Source organism: Ischnura elegans, chromosome 8 (genome assembly GCF_921293095.1).
Source record: "Ischnura elegans chromosome 8, ioIscEleg1.1, whole genome shotgun sequence".
Classification (NCBI taxonomy): Eukaryota; Metazoa; Arthropoda; class Insecta; order Odonata; family Coenagrionidae; genus Ischnura; species Ischnura elegans.
The window spans coordinates 58707971-58730301 of NC_060253.1; the positions used below are offsets into that span (position 1 = coordinate 58707971).

The window sequence follows — 22331 nt, forward strand, 5'->3', positions numbered from 1 at the left end:
AGAAAAAAAAACTCTGCTCCACACCGAAATGAAAGATATGCTCACCAGGAAATAATGCGTAAAAAAATATAATCATGGTTACAAAATAGTCATAATTTATCTTCATTGTAAACGTACTACCTCGTCGAGTGGCAAATCCAAGGAGAATGCATACAGGAGGCCCAATTCCATCCCATAGAAGGGTGATTTCTGTTGCCACTTCGGTCGCATTTTAATCGGTTTTCAAAAGTGTCAGCGGCGCTGTGATGAGTGCAATGCGATACACTTTCTTTCCAATATTTAGCGTTATTATTTTCGCAATTACGAGAAATAGCATGCAAAAGTTATGAATTTGATAAATAACATCATCGTCAATGTAAATTTCGGTAGACACCCTTCATTTTAACATATTTCCCGGTGTAATTTGGATCAATTGGTCCGTTAGCGACGCGTGTGGCGACTATTGTAAACCCATTTAAATGCGCGGTGGGTGACAACACATTTAGAGGCCAGCTTGAGGATCCTCTTTTGTAACATTCATGGGCAAAGGACTGCATGAAACAAGTGACTACGTACGCAGTCATTGGCACGGGCGTAAAGTTTAATGCACCAAGGATGTAGTTCACGATGAAAAAATATTTGGCTGGGCCGGGATTAGAACTCGCATTTCCCGGTTTCCGGTCAGGCGTCCTAGCCAATTACATTAGCTGAAGTTCGATGTGAGAAAATTACTGGGTGGTTGAATAGGCTAGCCCGCCTGACCAGCATATAGGTTCGAATCCCTGTTAAGCCAAATTTGCAATAAATATATATCAATAAATCTTGGAATAAATATCAATATCTGACCAATCGTAATCAATATTTTTCATGATGAACTTCACCCTTGGTGTATATAACTCGTCGAGTTGGTTTATTCAAAGATATTTTTTGACGAATGTTGTGGATTGAGTAGGTTGCGTGAATGCCTAATGAAGGGCTTACCCTCGATTACGTTTTGAGCCTAAATCGAACAATTCTTGACTTTGCTAGTTATTATCCTAGGATTTGTAGAAGCTCAAGCATACTCTGACGTCGTGTTAGCGCACGGATATCGCACTAGCCCAGCTGAGATGTTTTTTCTCATGATTAGTGTGGTGCCAGTTGCCACTAAAGTAATCTAGAAGCTGCCTGCCAATCAAGTGTGCCCATTGTAGATTCAATGATTAAAATACCTTGTCTGACACAGCTGAAACCATTTGCAGATGCAGCAAAGCTTGAGGTGCGATGATATAGAAAAGCCTACATTTTGATGGGGATATATGGCATCTCACGTCGCGTCGTCATCTGAGGAATAGTTTTTTTACGAACTAGTTTTACGAGCTAATCAGTAGTACCTATAAGCATTTTAATATACATCCGTTATTTTTCAAATAGTCTTAGTTATCTTCATTTTGAGTAACCTATGTATGGGAATTTGATAAAACATCTGATTTGGTCTAGAATTTACTTGACTTTCTCTAATAATGTAGCCAAAACTTAAAAAAAAATATCATTCTATAATGGCTACTGAATGCCTACAAGCACTGCCGTTTGAAACCATGACTGACGCAACGTATTTTTAGTGATCAGTGGAATTCATATGTTTTGGTGTCTCTTAGCTTTCATAATTGATAGTTTTTGCAGATTTGAGTTTAGTAATTCTTCGTTAAAACTTTCGCGGGTACTCGTCATGTTAAATAAAAACTTTAGAGCTGTGTCGCCGTGTTAATTTTTGGGTGGCCCCAACGTTTCCCGACCGATGCTGGTCGCTTTTTCAAGGGAACCTGATGAAGTAGGAATTTTTATTCAAATACTCTAAAGTTATCCGTGTCAAGGGGTGGATGCATCCGTCTTATTAGTATTTAGTGCAACGAAACTAGCCTGGTGGACCGTTCCCATATCAATGGGATAGGCGAAAAGAATGGAGAAAAGGGTTGAAGTTCCATCCATTCGTTTTTCTGAGTTGTGATTTCCCTTGAGAGAGAGGTTTGGAAGGGACATACATGGGTTCCTTGACTACTGTGAACCCTCAAGACCTTCCATCTCCCCAACAGCATCTCTCTTTGTATCTCAGCAGTTAATCCAATTTTGGGTCCTTATCCCCATTTGTCCTCGGCGTTCCACACTTTTGCAACCACCCCCGGAGTCTACCAAAGGGGGTGGAATATCACTTTTGATGGTAGGTGTGTACGTGCTCATTATATTCGAGGCACAAAGAAAACTCATGGAGGGAAAAGGAAAGATTTTAGCCCCTTGCTAAGGACTTCAGACATAAGAGAGTAGGCATGAAGCAAAACGATGAATGGTAGTTGGGAACACAAGTCTTGCCAACACTCGAGAAAGTTTGAAGAGAGTTGTATACGATCTCTGGGGACGGTACGCTACAAGTTCAGTCTTTGAGCACCTCAGTGTCTCGGTAAAACCTATCAGTAACTTTCCCTCGGCCTAAATCGATTTGTTTCAGATTTGTCCTTTCCACCGCATGGACCCTACTTCAATACCGCTGACTGAATTGCTGCTGATTACATCCTGCTTAGCCGACTACAGTAGTTTGAGGAAGACTGAATCATATTAACCTAAGGAGTTTGCTTGTATTCCGAATTCGACCAATACTGCTGGCTTCTTCTCTTAGTAAGCTAGCAAGGGAGGAAAGAACGAGTATTTTCTTGAGTGAACGTAGTGTATTGACGGTATAATATTCTTATTAATTCAGTAAGACGATCGCGCTGCCGTCAACCATTACAACCAGCGTGTTAAGTGATCTTCAATATGATTGTAAGATCACTGGACCGCTATAAAAAATTGTTTTTTTTATTCCGGATACAGGAAATTAGGAGTGGTGTTTCAAAGTTGAGATTTTTTTGAAGATTTACTGTCTTTCTTTATCGCAACTGTACTTCCATTTTTCATATTTCTCGGCCTTTAGAGAACGATATGATAGCCGTCATGCAGAGCTCAGTGTTCTGTTTCACATGAGCTTGTGATTGTATTCCAGTCAATCTATATGCAACGTAACATGGTTTCTGACTGGACTTTTTCCTCATTATGTTACCTTATTTCCTCTTTGATATGCTGTAGACCTCTACCACATCCAGTCGCAAGTAGTTAAGGTTTAACTGGTTTCAACTTCTTGTGTCCATTGATTGCAGTTCCCCACGTAGTGAATCATTTCCTACATGACTATGTTCAAGAGATTTTAGCATTTTAAAATGCTCTATGGCATAAGAAAAAGCAGAAATAAATAAATCCTCCGTGAAATAAGAGATTTCAACCCTAAATTCATAAATCAACCATAATCTGCCTTTAAATATTTTTCAGAGTGGGTGTAGAGAAATATCTGTTGATCCAATTGAATTCGAACGATTATTATTTTTTTACAAATCATGAATCAAGTTTGAAATTACTTCCATGGAACGAATTTATGGATTCTTGGGTCTCCCTGGTTGACCCGACCTATCTCAACGACATACATTCTCCCGATAGCAAAAGATTTTTCGCTGGCCATCGCGTGAAAGTATGCTTCTTCATCGCCTCCTTACCATACCCCCAGCTCTCAAGAGAAGTCCCTATTTAAAGTCTGCCGGGCACAAAAACGAAACCCGGGGTACATTTTTTTATTCACTGCTCTCATTGATTACCTCTTTGCGAGGTGAGGAGAAGATTTCCCGCTGGTTAACAGCTTTTTTGCGTGTTCCGCGCTGTCAATGACGTCTGCCCTCCGTCCCGGAACTTTTTAATGCGGAATTCGTTTCGCGGGATCGCATCACTTTTTTTTCGAGTAGTCCTCTCGCTGGAGTGCCGTTGTGGTTCTCTGAAAATCGTCTCGTTTAGCTCTTCTTACGTCTCGCCATTTTCCTCTTGCTCTTTACCCACCCTCATCTCTGGAGAAGGTTGCATTCAATCTCGACGAATGGCGTGTCCACGGAACTCATTTCGGAGGAAACTGAATCCGACTCGCGCTATTTAGCCTGTTTTGAATTGCAAAAATGGGAATCTGTGAGGAGCAAAAATTATTTTTTCAAAACCTTAGCAATGCATATTACCTCTCCCCCTCTCTTCTATAGGAAACAATAGCCATCGCCAAGGATTAATCTGAGTAGAGTCGTAATTTTTCTCGTGCTTTTGTTTTATTCCTTCCATCATAAAAGTCCATTCATCGAGCGTGTCGACCCCTACCGGTGAAAATGTATATAATGAGTATTTCGTGTGAGGCGTTGAACGTAGGAATCCCTCGCCATTCGCGTAGCTTGATGAGATTTTTTGTTAGAAATTTTTCACATTAAATTTGTCGACCGTATAAATTGCGGAATAACAGTCGATGAAATATTTTTACCGCTGTGTTAAAAGCGAATCAGAAAACTTTTTCTTCCACTTTATTTAGTAGAAAACACTGTATTCGTTTTCTACAAGTGAACGTGCCAGACGATGCTAAACGTATTCCATAGAAGTTGTCCTTTCGGTGTTTTGCGAGTACGCATTATTGTGCTCATGAATGCGAGCATAAGTTTTGTCTGAGGTGTGAAGGCATTCGGGGAGGAGTTTTTGTCCTTAAAAAAATACATACTTTCTACCTCTCTCATTCATTCGTTCAATTTAAATCTAATTTTTCGTCACCGCCTTGCTTAAAGTACCATTCCAAGATTCCATTAACATGGGTATCAGTTTTTGACCAGTGTTTTTAAACTAAAACTAACCTGGTAGAAAATTCCCATATCTACATTTACATACTACCCTCCAAACCGCCTAAATTGGCGTGTGGCAGGGGGTATTATGACACCAGTCATCGGCATATGTAAAGCAAATGCTCAAACAAAATTACGACTAGCATTTATTTAAGTCCCTAATGTTCGGGGAAAAAACGATTTCCCATATTTATCCGTTCGGCAAAATATCTCTCTTAATTTATCGCTTCTGTCACACCTGTAAATGTTGTGGGGCTCTAATAGGATGTTCCTCGTGTCGCTCTTAAAGATATCTCAAAAGTTCCTGATTGCATGAGTGGTATTCCCTCCCTAAAATGCTTTCTTAATTATCTTAATACTTATGATACAGCATCTTACATCGTAATTACCGAACATTTTAGGTGTTATTGCTTCATCTCTTAAAAAGATTTCATTATCTCCTTCCCTCTAATAGGGCGTTTGTTAGAATAAAATACAAAAATTAATTACTCTAGGAAATAAGAGATTGTTTTGCGTTGATAGCAGTTTTTTTAGCTTTTCATATAAAATATCATTTTTTTACTTCATGTATCATTCTATTTTAAATTTGGTGGAAATAACCTGCGTTAACGTTTTCTATAGTTTGATTAATATGGACCCTACTTGCAGCAATATGTAATAATTAATAAAAATAACAAAGGAAATTAAGTGGCCCAAAAACTATATTTATACAAAACAGAAAATTAGTATTATATCAATATACTATACTCGGCTGTAATAAAATAAAGACCACTTCAGGCATAAATTGTTAACTTAATAATGTGCAGTGCACACTGGCTGAGGTAGTGGCGGCCTTTATTTCCCAAGCTTATAGTATATTTTCAAAATATTCATCTTCTTGGAATCAATATAATCGGAATCTACTTGAGGAGATGAATTCTCGATTCCGATTCCGTATCCGAGAATCGGTGGAATCGAGAATCGACATTAGGAATCGACTCATCCATAGTTTCTACCTATTTCGGCCATTCGCAACGTGGTGAGTATTGCCTTCTAACTTGCAAGTGAGTTAAGCGTCGCATGTGTTTGCACTTCCAGTGGATTTCCAAGGGTCAGTGGTGGTGGCGATCAGGGACCTCTAAAGTCCTTCGGGCGGAATGGCGCCTGCCTTTGTTCGGAGACGGCCGAAGCGATTTATTAAGCACCCATCAAGCTCCCTGAGGCCAGCGCCCTGGATCCTGCATGGCCGTTTCACACACGCCCGCCTGATTCGTGCTCCACGCCTCGTCCACTTCCCCTGCCAGGACCTGCGGCGAGGCATCTGTCCGTTGGTGCTAACTCTCAGAAACTGCTTCCGCGCCTCACTTACTCTCTCTCTCAATCTCCTCCCTTCTCTACCGGAGCTTTTCGGCTCTCTCACTTGAGGATTCTTTCACCAACATGGAATAAGTTTGTTCATCATGCTAGTAGGTCTCACTGAATAGACAATTTTCTCACTAGTCCAAATATATAAGCCAAAACTCTCCTAGTATTCCACAAACGTCATTAAATGCTAATTAAAAGTGCTCGAATATCGCTTGAAGTCACGTGACCTGAAACGCCTTCTGACGTCATCGTACGGTACGCCATTCACTTTGCTAAGAGTAGAGCGGTAGAGCCTTGAATGCAAGATATCGAAGGAAAAATAGCTATTATATTCGCCCAATTTGCGTTTGAGCCCCTGCATAGACCGATTTTCTATCCACTTCCTCAGTCCGTCATCATTGGATACCGTACCGTGACGTCACGCTCCGATGACGTCGTGTTTTCAATCAGCCGATGAAGATTAATTTTTAAAGACTCATAACTCAGCTAAAGAGCCTTATTAATCCGCCAGATTTTCGGCGAGTATATTTGAGGTTGGGACCTTCTTATTATAGTAATTTTAAAAAGTTGTGCATGTTCTCCATTGGATGGATATTTATGGCGTTTTCTACCGGGTGATTAGTATTTATTCCTGCTTGTTCATAATTGAATCGATTGCATTCATCTCGACTGGTCGTATACCACCGAAAAAATTAGCATTTTACATCGGGGTTTTAAACTTAACAATCAAAGGTACCTACACGAATATCCATGTCCTGGATAGGGGCAACCTAACCAGGTGATACTCGAACCCGCTACCTCTTGTGTGGCAGGCAAGGACTTAACGCCGCCGCCACCGAAGCCGGCAAACTTAACTGGGCCCGTAGTTCCAAATTTTACGAAGGTGGATTCTCGTGTATACTATATAGACTTTTTCACATCGCGCATTTACATGGGTGAACAATAATCGCTGACGGAATAGTGTTCCAATTTTATTGAGGAAATAAGCTATAATTGGGTATTTCGTCAAAAGTTTAAAACTTTAGTGGTCCATGATTGTTCAGCAGTATTCTCTGACCCGCGTCCCAGTTTGGAGTATTGGTCAACAGTTTCGTCTCAGCTGTTGGAGACTTTCTTCCTGCACTGAGGTGTATTGATTACTTACCTCTGGAACTATTACCCAAATCCTTCTGACTAATATAGAACTCTCAACTCCGCCTTTCTCACCAGCCATTTCCCCTCCCTTTAACACCAAATCTTCTACCATACTGTGACTGAGAAAACAATAATATCCCCGAAATGCAAAAAGAATACCCAGGGGACAGGCGATGTGGCTGAAACTGGTGTACATAAACAACTTGAATTACGGGAATTTTAGGCACTTTCCCCGGATTTGTTAGGTAGTATTTTGTCAACCCTTACCTTCCTCGGCGGAATTTCGTGATCATTAAAAGGCACCGATCTCCGAACCCCGACCCCACATGAATTCATCTACCCTGCAGCTCACTGGTGTCTCGTTCAGATTACGATTGTTCCAGCTATTGTTGGACCTATCGTGCATTCACACAACGATGGGTAAAACCTGTGCTGCCATCTAGTGCTGACATCTAGAGTGAACGAGGAATTGAAGGTTAGCAAAGCTGTTGAGGTAGCCAGTGTCAAGATATTACTGTGTTCAACGTGTAGTTAACGAATGATTTTTCTTACGCACATATTCTTCCTCGTTTGGACAAATCCATAAAAAAATAGAGCGAAGGGAGCTTCATGAACTTGTCGTCTTTCTCTTGTCGCTTCCTCTTCCGGTCTTCCATGGCCCAGAGTCCTCTGGATTGTTGATAATACACTACAAAGACCCTATGAGGGAGTAGTGTAGAGAACTGCCATCTAGAGGACTCTGCCATGGCCTAACCATCGTAAAGCGGCAGCGTAAGGAACTACGTGAACTATTGTCCAGACATGCATTCACACAGCTAGTTCCGCCTACTATCGTTAGGACGATTGCTCGGATAATCGTACTATGAACGGGGCACGAGAGACCATAGATCTTTTATACAGAATATATGAAAGATCTATGCGAGAGACGGCTGTGCCAGTGGCGGAGCGTGGGTGAGAAGACAGAAAGAGGAAACTTAACCAACAAACGACTGGCGAAAAGACCCATGCGAAACGGGAATGCGAGCCAATTCAGACGAAGTGGTGTGGATTATTGAATAGCTAAAAAGGAGGAAGGAGGGGGTGTGATCAGGGTAGGTGGACGGGGTGAAAAGGCTTCAATTGCGGCGACGATAATGCATGTCGCATGTAGCTCGCAAAGTGAGGGGAAGGAGAAAATTGGGGAAAATTGGATATTGTTACTATAGGAGGTGAGCTCAAGCAGCTTGAAAGTAAATGTTATTTACGTGCGAATTGATTGAGTTTTACACATTCTTTGTATCTTAATTTGTTTTTGTTTAGTTTCTTTTATATCCTCAATGAAAGAATAACTATTTTGAGTAAATGATACAAAGTTATATGCTATACATTGGCGTACTATAGTAACACCTCCTTTATTTCAATTTTGCCTCTGCGATATGAAAGGTAAAAATTTTCTTAAATTTCACGATTTTAAAGGAACAAAGGTAGGTACTTCAACTTCATCATCCGGATATCGGTGCATTTTAATGATCAGGATATGGCCGCCGAGGGAGGATGAAGGGCCGACATAACAATTGCCAATCAGAAGACCATGCACCATTCAAAAAAGAAAATTCGGCGAAATCTACTCCGTTAATGACTTTTTTATGAATTAAACAAAAAGGATATTTTAAATAGTTTTACAAATTCTCTCCTCATCGTTCACTTAATTTAGTGGCCATTATGTAAAAATAACTTATAATTTACTAAATTTATTTTAATCTAGAAGGTAATTAATATGCTATTTTTTTATTTTCAGGTACGTGTAATCCATTATGGAGTTGGGAATATCCTCAGATTGGGAGTTGGTGAAATCTGTGAGTAAAAAGTTTATTTTTAAGTGTCCACTACTATAGAGTTACATTTAAAAATTTTCTAAGGGTTAATCATAGAGTTCATGGGAATCATTAGCATTATTGCGCTCGTTAACCATTTTATATTTTTGTCAGTTGTGATTTTTAAAAAATTAAAGAGACCAATATTTTCCTATTTTTTCAATTCGATGTTTTAAAAGGATCATATGCTACATATTTTTCCAGTCGGTGGCGGATCCAGGATAGAGACAAGGGGGGTTAAATCTATTTACTTTTATACTCATAACGATTTTCCTCTTGGATAGAATTCAAAAGTGGGGTTAAAAATTCCAGCGGTAGTGAGGGTCGGAAGAAATTACCATTTTATCTAGTGTAAATTGGATAACCAGGGGGGGCTATAGACCCCTTAGAACCCCCATAGATCCGCCACTGTTTCCAGTGTATTTAAAAAATTCAGAAAGCATAATTCAGAAAAAGGAAAGGTATGGTATAAATAGTAAATTTTACAGATTATTTATTAACTTTGGTTCATGATCTACTGCTCATTTTCATTTCCTAATGCTGCTAAGTGAATATTGAGAAATATAGTTAATTAGTATGCAATCAATCAAATCAATTAAATCAAGCACAATGATCACAAGGAGTTGGATCATGATTTAATAAACAGGCACTGTTGAAATGGTACGACAGTTGAATTTTAAAAAACCTCGGAACAGCAATCAAAAAGATGAAAGAACTTGAAACGAAGCCAATATCGTCATATCAGTTTTTTTGGATTGAGAATGACATCTTCTTTTATTTACTTTTACACTCATAACGATTTTCCTCTTGGATAGAATTCAAAATATCAAACATAGGTTCGTTATTTCCAATTTATCTACGATGGCTTCGCCATCACTCTGAGGAATACTTTAGGTCGTGTCTGATTAGCGTTCGGATTTAATTAAAAGCGCTCCGTTCGGTCTGAAAATTTGTTTGTCAATGTATCTCTTGGTCTAGATTCCAAAAATGACCTTTTTGAAAAATAAATTTTTTTGACCCTACCAAGTACCTAACTTCAAAAAATAAAGGCTCAGAGGTAGTTGGTAACACTGTAATAGATAGAAATTTAAGTTTTTGGACAATTTTTCTTCAGACAATTTTAGTGAGGCTCTATGCCATGACTTTTTGTGGTATCTCTTCTCGTTCACCCCAAACATTTACATGAATCAAACATTTCCTGGATATAGACAGTTACTTATACCACTTATTTTATAAGAGCGCGACCCGGGTTTCAATGAGTAATCATCATCATCAGGCGCTAATTATAATTTGTTTATCTTGTTGTTAATCTTGTTGTTACCTAGTTACTTTATGAATTTAACTGTCTATATCCAGGAAATAATGGAATACCACATAGTTAACCAAGAGTTAGTGAATTATGAATCAAACAGTCAGTAAGTGGTCGGAAGTGGGTTGAATGGTATATTTTTACTTAGATTTCTGGTTTTCAATTTCGCTTAAATACCTAAAGTGAAATGATGAATTACCAAATGTCATCAAACTTATCATGATTCCAAAAATATGATCAGAAAAGGTGAGCGAGTGAATGACGCAATTGAGAATGCAGCCAGTGCTACGTGAATAAAAGATATCCTTTGAGAGAGACTCGAGTGAAAGGGTCATTTGACTAAATAAGGAAACAAGGTTCAGTTTTAGAATAGAGTTTTGAGGGGACCTTTGAGGAGACTGATCCCTGTGCTTCTTCTTTTTCCATTCCAATGCATTATCTCCTTAACTCGACGTTTTACTCTCACGGCAGTTCCTTGATACGTCTCTGCAGACGAAAGATTAGAAATGCACTTCCTCCCTCCCACACACATTCCAGAATTTATTATTAATCACTCAAATTTCTGCAGCGGCTTTGTATATCGCTCTTCATTTTTTAACCCGTCGTTATAAGGAGGCAGGAGTGGCAATTACCGTGCATTGTATTGAGAAGGAATTGCGAACGCAGTGAGCATGACAAATGAAATGCAGGATGCGAGCCTTGATTTTATTATTATTATTTTAGCCTCGCATTCACCTCCGTTTTATTATTTTCGTCAAAGGACCGAAACGCCATTATCCCACCCACCCTTCAAAGGAAGACGGGACCCCAGTCACGTGACGCTGACTGGTGCGACGAGGGCGTACTAATCCACCGATTTATTCTCCACCTCCCGCAAAATCACGCTTTTGTTTGACGAAAAATTATTCCGAATGAAAATGGGAGAACTTTACGTGTATTTATAAAATTAAATTTTGGGCGGTAGATAATGGAATCTTGTGGAGTGGAGTGACGTGAATAGATTTTGGTTGTAAAATCATTGTTTAGCAGCACCTTTCCCGCCTTTTTTTTCGCTCACAGTGTGAAATATATTATATTCCTCGCTGCGTACAGATGTTAAAAAGAAGCTTGATGAATCAGAAAATCTTCTATTTCGAATTATTCCACTGAAAAGGATCATTATAAGCTCACTCACAAGCATGTTTGCTATTCTTCTATCGAGGTCAACCCAAGAGATCTAGATATTCTGTTAACATTCGCAGAGGTAGTGGGAAATATTTGTGCACCGGGCACGGTGGGCTAAAATGTAAAAAAGCTGGCCAAATATGATTTTTTCACTTTTTATTTAGGAAAAACGATAATATTAACTAATTATGGAATGATCATTGAGAACATTAGTGAGAGAATTTTATTTCTGACATCTTTTTAGACCAGGGGATGCCTGTCAACTTCACATAAAATGTTTTTTTTCACGTGTAATACAGCAGGCTGAAATGGAAAAAGCTGGCAATAACCTCAAGTATTTTTTTGAGCTAGAACTAGAAAATTCCCACAAAAATGTTATAATGATCAGTGCATAACACGCCGCGTTAATGTTTATATTTTGCCGTTAATTTAGGAAATAAGTTAATGAGCAATTTGGCTAAGAGTCAAAGCTGAATACATTTTTTTAATAAGATCTACCTACAATTTTTTCTGATTATTACCAAGTTTAGCCTTATTCGGTATGTTAATGAGTTTCCTTATCCATATCATTTTAATATTCAGTTTTTCTCGTCAATCGATGGTTTCTCAAAGACTTTATTTTTTAGCGTATATGCACAAAAATGTGTCGGGATCTACACGTCGAATACGTCGGTATATTAAATGAATAAGTGGATCCACATTCGTCGCAGTACGGAAACGGAATTTTCCTATTTCCAAACTATAACTGATAAATTCAGGCTTAATTATGTGAAACCATTCTATATTGAAAATTAAAGAATAAACTTTGCAAGGTTCTCTAGTATTAAATAGGCCCTACCCGGGTTATGACTATTTAGATACAGGGTGTTACAGGAGGAATCTGCAATACACGCCGTAGGCCATTTTAAGCATTTTTTGTCCAAAAACATGGAGTCGCAAATCCTTACAAAGGAGGGGATTCATCCTTTGGGCCCTTCACGCCCTACCTCCCTTCCGAATCCTTTCTTCTCCTAACCCTTTTGTTTACATGTGACGAGGGCTTTTCTCTTTCTTACGTAGCAACTTTGCCCCCTACCCCGATCTAGACTCTTCTGCCTGTCATTGAACAACTCTCGGCGGCAGGACTATAGTTACTGAAAGGCAACGTAAACATTTTTGTATGCACTTTGCAGTTACCATGGAAATGAATTTTGTTGGATATCTAGCCTTTTCGACATTTTCTTTAATACTCTGGATTTTTAGGACATTAAATAATTAAGGCTGGGTGAAAAATGTGGGATTATAATTGTCTGAAACAGTTAATCTCAAACTGGCGAGATTGTGCCATCGTTTTGTTGATACTCCCTCATAGCTGTCGTTGAATTAAGTTAAAAGATTAATTTTTTCAGACAATTAGTAACGCACGTTTTCGTCCAACCTTTATTTTTTAATGCCCTTAAAATTCCAGAATCTTAAATAAAATTTCAAAAAGGGTAGAGACCCATGAGAAACCGTTTACATGGAACTGCGAAGTGCAAAATCCAATAAAATATTACGTTGCGAATAATCCAAAAAAATATTTTCGCTGCTGTAGCTCAGTAACAAAGGAATGCGACCCTATGTTTATGGACAAAAATTGCTTAAAATTGCACATCCTACGATCTCCTAAAGTATTGCATATTCCTTTGACACAACCTGTAAACTAGTGAGCCTAACAAATTTATTTAATATTACTAAGACCGTAGGATAAAATCACATTTTACTCTGTTTCTAGCGGAAAAAAATTACGTGACACTTTGCAGATCCCTCCTCTTCCCATGTGAGGTTGGGTGATTTATACTGTACAAAATTTATACTTTTATTTTCTATTTTTAATGGCTTAGGGAGAAGGGAAATTCGACCAGCATCACATCTACAGTAAAATTGCAATTCCCACTACCTCTTTTAAGGAGTGGGGTGGTTTAGGGTTTGGTAGGCAGTGGATGCTCAGGGGGAGGACAGATAGCTGGTCGTTGTGTGAAAGCGGTGTGCGTTGGACGGCAAGAGCAAGAAGGAGATAAATGCGCTTCCCAGAAAAGGGAGCACCCCACCCAATAACTCCATGCTTTCCCCCTTTTCTTCCCGCTCCATCAGAGGAGCTCGCATCAGCGAGGTTTGCCCGTCAAAGTGGATGCGTTTGAGCTGAGGAGTTTTTCTTTTAGAGGTGGCCCCTCATGGTTCTGGGTAGGCCAGGGAGGAAGGATTAGAAGGCGGGAAAAAAGGCTTGAGGGGAGACGCATTAGGGACGCATTTGCGGGCGTACAGACAGCGTTACCCAGATGTTAATGGAATTCGGCTGGGAGCCGCTAGAGACTCGGAGGCTGTGCGCTAAGCTTAGGTTGCTTGAGCAATTGAAAATAGATATCTTTAGGAACGACACGGAGAAAATATTTCTGGAGCCCACTATATTTCCAGGTCCGACGGAAGCGATAAATTATGGGAGATATTTTGCCGAACGGATAGACATGGGAATTAGTTTTCCCCCGAACCATAAAGGACTTTAATAAATGCCAGTCGTAATTTTGTTGGAGCATTTGCTTTTTCTATGTAAACGGCTGGTGTCCTAACACCCCCTGCCACACGCATTTTTGGGCGGCTTGCAGGGTAGTATGAAGATGTAGATCACATCCCGCTCAACCGGAAACGCGTTGTCTTTTTTTTCGTAATGTCTTCTTTGTTTTTGACTTACGCTATCACCTCCAAATTTTCATGGCTTATAGATTGCACCCAAGTATAATAATTTTATGTGGCCTTTGCCTGGATACGAACCACGATCTCCCCATTGCCGGTCAGGCGTGTTATCCGTTACATCATCTTCTAAGAGCGAACTTCAGGATGGGTTTTACCGAGCAAGATGACGACACGAGTCCACACTGTGGCACATGGGACAGAGGTTATGCTTATTAAGACATTGTCGGAGGGATAAACCCTCCTTTGTCAGTATTCGACGACGACGGATTTCAAATCATAGCATGAAACGAGTGACATTGTACGCAGTTACGCACACGGGCACTAAGTTAGGGGGTATCCATTAATGACTTGGGCCTTTAGGGGTGGGGGAGGTCGATTCTCACCCAATCTCACGTGGGAGAGAGGTGTGTTCTGGCATGTATTGCGTAATTTTTTTCCGCTAGAATCAGTGTAAAATGTGATTCTAACGTACGATCTTAGTAATCTTAAATGTTATTCATAACTAATCTTAAATATAAATAAATAACAATTTTTTTATATATCCAATGCAATGAAGAATAAATTAAAGCATTTACGCTGAAAATACTAATTTGAACAATCTAACGTGAGATTAGAGGGAGGGTCGAGCCAAATCTCACGATATCTCACAAAGGAGAGAGGTGGGGAGGTTAAAAAAATCCCTAAATTACCTCAAGTAATCAATGGACGCCCTTTTTGCTCACCAAAGATGAAATTAACTTCGCCGCTACGGGGATGATTAAGAAGTTATTGATGTAGAATGACGTTGGCTCCGATATTGATCAGTAGAATGTTACTGTGCAGACATATAGGCCCTCCCTTTAAGATGGCGTCCAGGCGTAGCACTGAATGGAGATAATGTTGAAAAATAGTTTAGTGCAGCTAAAAGGTTGGGGAATAACATGGTGTATTTTGATGCTGAAATAAAAAAACCTGTTTCAGGAAAAAATTCACTGCATTACTAATTTAACTCCCCATGTAGGGGAGACTGGGTACGGTTGTGACAATTTTCATTTGATCGCCCTTTGTTTTATAAGTAGGCTACCAAGGTCACCCAAGAGTGTTTTTAATGTAATTTGTACATTAACACACATTTTCATATAAAATTTTTATCCATGAACACAATTGTAAGCTCATAGGAGCAAATTTAAAAAAACAACCGACAAGTGTCACAACCGACCACACCCCAAGAGCTGTTGTCACAGTACTTCGGGTCGGTAGTGACAGGTTTCCAAAATACTCTAAAGTGGTCTGAAATCATTTTAATTGCAAGAAATATCTGACATAAGACAGCATAATCTTCTTTCTGAAAGTATTGCTACTTATTAACAAAAGAAATAAAACCTTGCAACACTTCAATCATGTAGAACTTATGAGGCAGTATAGCATCTAAAATTATTATGCCAGTCTTCACGTATACTCTATATACATAGGTGCATATATCTCTTCAAACATACATCAGCCTTCATTAATAATTAATTGAGAAGTTGAGTAAACATTTCTAGCTATGCTTTAAAGGAATTCTATCTAAATACAAAGTCCAAAATAAATGCCCGCGCTACGTGTTAAGTATTTTGATAGCTGCTGCTATTGCTCTGCCGAAAGGCGAGAACACTTTGCTGAGAGCAACATTTCTGACAATCCTTACATTTTCGCCCGCACCAGGGCTATCGCGTTCACGAACACATTTTAGCAAAGTCATGCGATTAACTATGCGCATTACTGCAGCTCTCCATACGTCTCTCTTCCATACGTTTCACTTCTTTGTAACCGTATTCATAGTGCAATATATCACACTGTCCTCTTTTAGTCTTTCTCGCGCATATTCTGGGAATCTAAAACAAGAAAAAACAAATTTTACTTGTGTCACAACCGTACCCAGGAAAAATGTCACGACCGTACAAATAGTACTCTTTCGCAAAAAAACAAACGCTATGTCGATACAAAATGACTTCCTAACAAAGACCTAAAAAAAATCGCAGCTGTTGAACCAAGAATCTCTATCCTATATCGAGAAAAAATACCCAAATTACTATCTATATTCATGTAACAAAAATCGTCAAAAGAAATCGTGCAAAAATGTTAACTTTTGACTGTTGAAAACCAATATGGGCCCCTGATAGTGTTTACGGTGCGCAATGGCTGACGCAATGCTGTGACATAAGTTCAGATGCGCAGGCGACTCCTCTATCCTCTTGCATAGTCCCCTAATCCCAATAGTTTTGCTAATAGGACAACTGTCACTACCGTACCCTGGCACACAGTGGCGGCTTGCCGATAAGGACTCTCGGACGCCGCCCTTCCCAAAGATTTGAGAAAGTAAAAAAATAAATACCCATTCAATTGTTATAATACATCTATTAACCAAGGTGTTTCTTCAATCGCATGCATCGAAAATGTGGGGAAAACACGCAAAAATAGCACGAGAATTTCGCATTTGTAGCCATGGGGCGCTGGCCAGAACGTTCCAATCCATTACCATACAGTTATATGAAGAGTGGTAGTGGTGGGGGCTGCTGGTGCTATGACGCGTCTAAGCTTGTGCCTTATGGAAGTCTTGGGACGCCGCCCGAGCATGCGCAGAGCGATGAATCAAGTGAGTTGACATCGCCGCGCCGCCCGGCAGCCGTATAATCTTGGTGTTGCAGTGTTGCAGAATACCTTTTTTGGTGACCAGTTGACTTATTATGTGTAAATTGTTTTAATTTTAATAGGCCTAGTTGAGTTGATATAATCGACTTACTTATTGTTAGTGTTTTAGTGTTAGTGATTGTTTTGTGTATTAGTGGTCTCTAGATTGCCTGAAAAACTCACTTAAATACTAAAAATATTAAAAGCTTTTGACCCGGTGGAGTGTGCCCCTCCCAGCATTTGACTCACGAGCTGCCACTGCTGGTACAACCGTACCCAGTCTATCCTACTAGGTTGCGGGTAGATCGGAATGTAAGGAAGTAAAGAGAGAGGGCGAGAAAGATGGCATAAAAGGATGAGGAGCACGAAAGAGGAGGGATAGCGTCATCCTATTGTGTTGGCAGAGTGCCGCTGTCAGCTCTACCCCTCGACATCTTCGGCGTTCCATCACTCTGTGCTTCTCCTGACGGCGAAGGCGCTGTTATCTCTCTCCCCTTTCGTCCTTAAAGGTGTGGAAGCACGGGAAAGAGGAGGAGTTGGAGGGGCGAGGGAATGTCTTGGGGTATAAGTAATGAAATGGTGATTGATGAGCGCCCGACATCCCATGGCGAGCACGTGACATTTTTCTCCCGATTGAAATATGGCGACGCATATTCGTCCTATAGCGCCAAGTATATTTATTTTATTTTTTGGTCATATTTCGTCGCCATAACAACAGCTTCGGAATCAGGCTCCCCTTTTATCGATATTAATGCATGTATACTTCCAACATGATTCGAGAGTTTTTTTTAGAGAGTAGTGGATGCTAGTGGTTGCCATTTTTCTGAGTTTAAATCATGAAAATCCTTATTTTTGTCGATATTTTGTAAATTTTTTTATCTATATACATCTGATTAGGATATCATGAGTCTACTCTCTGGTAAGTTGTCATTTTTAGTTAGTATAAGATGGTTTTTGTTATCATACGATAATAGGTTTGGTAACGCTAATCGCTCATTTCATACCATCAACATCTTGTCTTCTCCACTGAAAATTTTTTTTTGGCCATATTTCGTCGTCATAACAACAGCTTCGGAATCTGGCTCCCCTTTTATCGATATTAATGCATGTATACTTCCAACATTATTCGAGAGTTTTTTTAGAGAGTAGTGGATGCTAGTGGTTGCCATTTTTCTGAGTTTAAATCATGAAAATCCTTATTTTTGTCGATATTTTGTAAATTTTTTATCTGTATACATCTGATTAGGATATCAAGAGTCCACTCTCTGATAAGTTGTCATTTTTAGTTAGAATAAGATGGTTTTTGTTATCATATGATAATAGGTTTGGTAACGCTAATCGCTCATTTCATACCATCAATATCTGTCTTCTCCACTGAAAATTTTATTTTTTGGCCTTATTTCGTCATTATAACAACAGCTTCGGAATCAGGCTCCCCTTTTATCGATATTAATGCATGTATACTTCCAATATGATTCTAGAATTTTTCTTAGAGAGTAGTGAGTGTTAGTGGTTGCCATTTTTCTGTGTTTAAATCATGACAATCTTTATATGTGTCGATATCTTGAAAACATTTTCATATATGTGCATCTGATTAGGATATCAAGAGTCTTCTCTCTGATAATTTCTCATTTTTAGCTACCTATTAGAAGATGATGCTATCGTATGGTAAAGTTTGGTAACGCTAATCGCTTATTTCTAATCGTCTATATCTGTCTTCTCAACTGGAAAATGTGTTTTACAGAGAAGAATCGTACTAAAATGTCGCTGTTCATTGCCATTTGTGAGCAATTAAATCCGAATTATAAAGTTTATTCTTCGTAATCAACGTCTAGTTATTCACTGTTCGATTATTTCTCCGCCTCAAATATTGGAATTTATATTGGAGGTAGGCCCCAATTATATTGATGCATGTAATTTGAATATACTACAATTTTACTACTTGTGGGTTGACAATTGTTGGAGGTTGTCATTTTTTGTTTCAAACCATGAGTAATCTTGAATAGCGGTCGATAAATTAATTGTTGCAGTTCTGTAATTTTATACATTCGGATAATAACACGATGTTTTTCTAAGATAGATTCCACTGTTATCCTATAAAGTCTAATTTTATGTCATTATCTGATATTAAAATTGCTATAAATAACTCCATTATATTCTACGAAACGTGTTATGAAACTCGGAACTAAATACCTTACCCAGTACGTCATTACTATGGCAACTGTAGTACTTTATGTGAATTTATCTCCTCCCATGTCTTTCCCATATGAATTCACTCTATCAAAATATTTGAAAAATCAAAAATGGTTCAAAGGATTGCATAGTATCTCATGTAAATGTATGAATTGTAACGATTTCAAAAATGAGTGGAGATAAGACTACCTGGATTATTGTTTTCCAGTGCAAGTTGCAAATTAAATTAAATAAAAAAACGTCGTGAGGAAGTTCTAGAGCTGGTTTTGTGAATCTATCGAAAATGCAGTTGTAGCCACTGCAATTTAATATGATTAAAAATATTGCCTCCTGAGAGAATTGAACTCTCGACCCCTGGTTTACAAGACCAGTGCTCTAACCACTGAGCTAAGGAGGCGCCATATAGGAGATGCGTAAAATGTGCGACACGACACGATCGTGCTGTGACGGCTTTGACCTTGGTCTCGCGGCGGATGCGACGTCACGTCATGAAGCGATTGCTACACTGCAATCTTCTCTTTATCTTGGCCGCGGTCGTATGTATACCTTGGCTCGGTTCGGCGGAAACTCTATGGCGCGCAGGCTATCTTCCCGGAAACATTGTGCGTCATCAATAGAGTATTTGCAAGGGTCGGAATTTAGCGACAAATATTTTTCCAGAGAAAGATTGTATCATGAAAATGACAATCTTAACGCAAAACGTAGTTTTGTTACTTTGTCTAAATAATATAAGCCAATAAATTTACATTTTTTTGTATCAACACTGAGGAAGAAAAAACGTGCTCTGATTGGCTGCTTAATTCTGACGTCACCAACCCTATTCCGCCTATTCCCATGCTGTTTGACAACACGAACGTGTGACAACGTCATACTTAACATTAGTGAATTCGAGAAAGCATTAGTTTTTCGCAGGCATGGATCTCATTGTTGGAGGAAGAGAGGAGAATATCTTGGAGTTAGGAGATGGTGGCCGTTTGTTCTTCACCCAGATTGCTTTATTTTTTTGAAGTTAAATGTAGTTTTTTCAACCCTACGTTACTGAACATAAAAAAACGCAATTGCTACGTAAAGTGAAGTTTTTTGCAATATTCTATGGAACCCTTAATATCATTAATTTTCCAAATGCTCTTAGTGGCGTTTTTACTTAGAAATCGATCGGTAAATAGAAAATTCTCGAGTTTATGCTAATTTCTACTTCATCTCATGACGATAGCAATAATATCTCTTGGTATTCCAATATCGCTGTCATGTTGAATGTTTTCCTCTAATAATTTGTTAAATTTATAGACTCTGAAGAAATATTATCTTTATTCTATAATGTTGAATGGGTAACCCTCGTGTTTAGTGTAAAAAAATTGAAGTGTTCCTAGACGCATTTCACCGCACGCTTAGAGCCAAAAATGGTTGTGAAAGCTGGAATTTTAGTGTGGTAAAATAAATTAATTTGTATTTATTCCGTAAAATTATCGAATATCGCAGTGATGAAATTGATCTTCAAACAAAAGTTTGAATAATAAGAAAATTAATACTGGTGCCATGTAGATAGTGTAACTGTGATAAAGGTCATGAGAAAAAGCGATCGATGAAGCATGGGTCATAAGAAACAAAACATGAATATACATAGCAGAGCGTGGTTTCGATCCACGGACCTCTGGGTTATGGGCCCAGCACGCTTCCACTGCGCCACTCTGCTTGATTGAAGAGTGTTACGTATTCAATACCCAACGTATTTAACTTCACCTGAATGAGCTTTGTCGACATTTATAGTTATTGAGATTGATAAAGTACCCAACAGATGTAACTGGGCTCTTTCTCAGTTACTTACTTCTAAAGAATTGGAATCAGTTACGCGTACCTACCAGTTGCAATTTTAAAAACTAACTTGGTAGTGTCAGTCGAAATTTTAAAGTAACTGGTTGCAGTTACAAATACAGTTAAAGTACTTTTTCTGTTGTTTTTTTTAAATTCACACGAAACTTGTGCACTACAATCAATGAGTTTTGTTGATCCTAATTTAAAAATCTGTACAATAGATCAGCTTATAATACATTAAATTATAATAATCAAATTTTAAAGGGGATTAGAGATAAATATAAGAGTTAAGCGTAAGACAAAAAGGGACGCGTACCTTGAAAAAAAAATGTATTTTCTTAAATAGTAGGCAGGGAAAGTCAAATATGGTTGGCTAGTGTAGCAGTGAAAGACTCAAATGATTACATTTCAAGTTTTTCATTTCCTCGTAGCGTTTGTACTGCGATTACAGGGCTCATCACCTTGAATTGATGCAGTTGGTGCCTTGGGGTGAACACATTTACATGGCGGTGGAGTTTTGAACTACTTGCTCTGGTATATGCCGAATATGAGTGAATAAAGTTTATTTATACTCTAAGTTTCCCCATAAGAGCATATACAAATACATACAACAATTGCTGCTCGAACAAGAAAAATATACCTGGTCTAATACTCTGGGTGATGAGAAATAAAATTACTACAATGAAGTAAAATTACTCTTAGTGCATAATGAGAAAAAACAGTAAAAATTAGGATGAAGAGAAACGTGCCATAAAAATGAATTATAATTTATTGGCGTAAGCTCAAACTCTGAGGTAATAATTGAATAGTTTTTTTAACAGAGGCAGAGGATATTTTTATAAGTTACGACAGGGAAGACCAGAGTTAAAAAACAGAGATAAGACAAGATTTGAGATGAGTATTTGACCGAGGTATAGTACGTGTGTGGCACGAAGGGTGAGTTGTAGTGGTTCTAGAGTTCGAGGCTGATTTTTTTTAAGACGGAAAAAATATTTTCACCGAAAGGGGAATAGTCTCGCAGAATACATATTTGTCTACTTTAATGCAAAAATTCATCCATACATATTACCTATTTAGTTTTTTCTTACTCTATCCACGAGCTCTTGTCATGCTTCGCCGGAAATTTCTTAATAACTAAGACGAGGACTGCGTTAGAGGTCTTGTGCCTAAGGAGGTGTATTGAGTTATGAAATCAGTGTATGCTCTTATTAAGAATGGAGAAGACAAAACATATTTGGGTAGGGGCCAAATAAAAAATCAATCATTTTCTAGCTTATAAGTTGTATACAAGGTGGGGACGGAGATATTATTTGTAAATAATATCAGAGAGTAGTACATATAGTATAATAATTCTTCTTTTTTAGAAAAAATACATAATTATATTATAGGCTAGATTTAGGTTTTTGCATTGATTTTGTGGGAAATGGTATGAATTTTTCATACTTTGCTTTTGTGACTGTACAATGACTAACATTTTATGAAAAA

The 22331-nt window shown here is 38.6% G+C and overlaps 1 protein-coding gene and 2 non-coding genes across 3 annotated transcripts in view; 1 reads left to right on the forward strand and 2 right to left on the reverse strand.

Moving 5' to 3' along the window:
- Window positions 1–22331, forward strand: part of LOC124164419 (kelch-like protein diablo) — a 250312-nt gene that overhangs the window by 82346 nt on the left and 145635 nt on the right. The window lies entirely within an intron of this gene.
- Trnat-ugu lies at window positions 19359–19431 on the reverse strand. Its single transcript has one exon. It is a non-coding gene; the product is annotated as a tRNA-Thr (tRNA).
- On the reverse strand, window positions 20656–20727 carry Trnam-cau. The gene has a single exon. It is a non-coding gene; the product is annotated as a tRNA-Met (tRNA).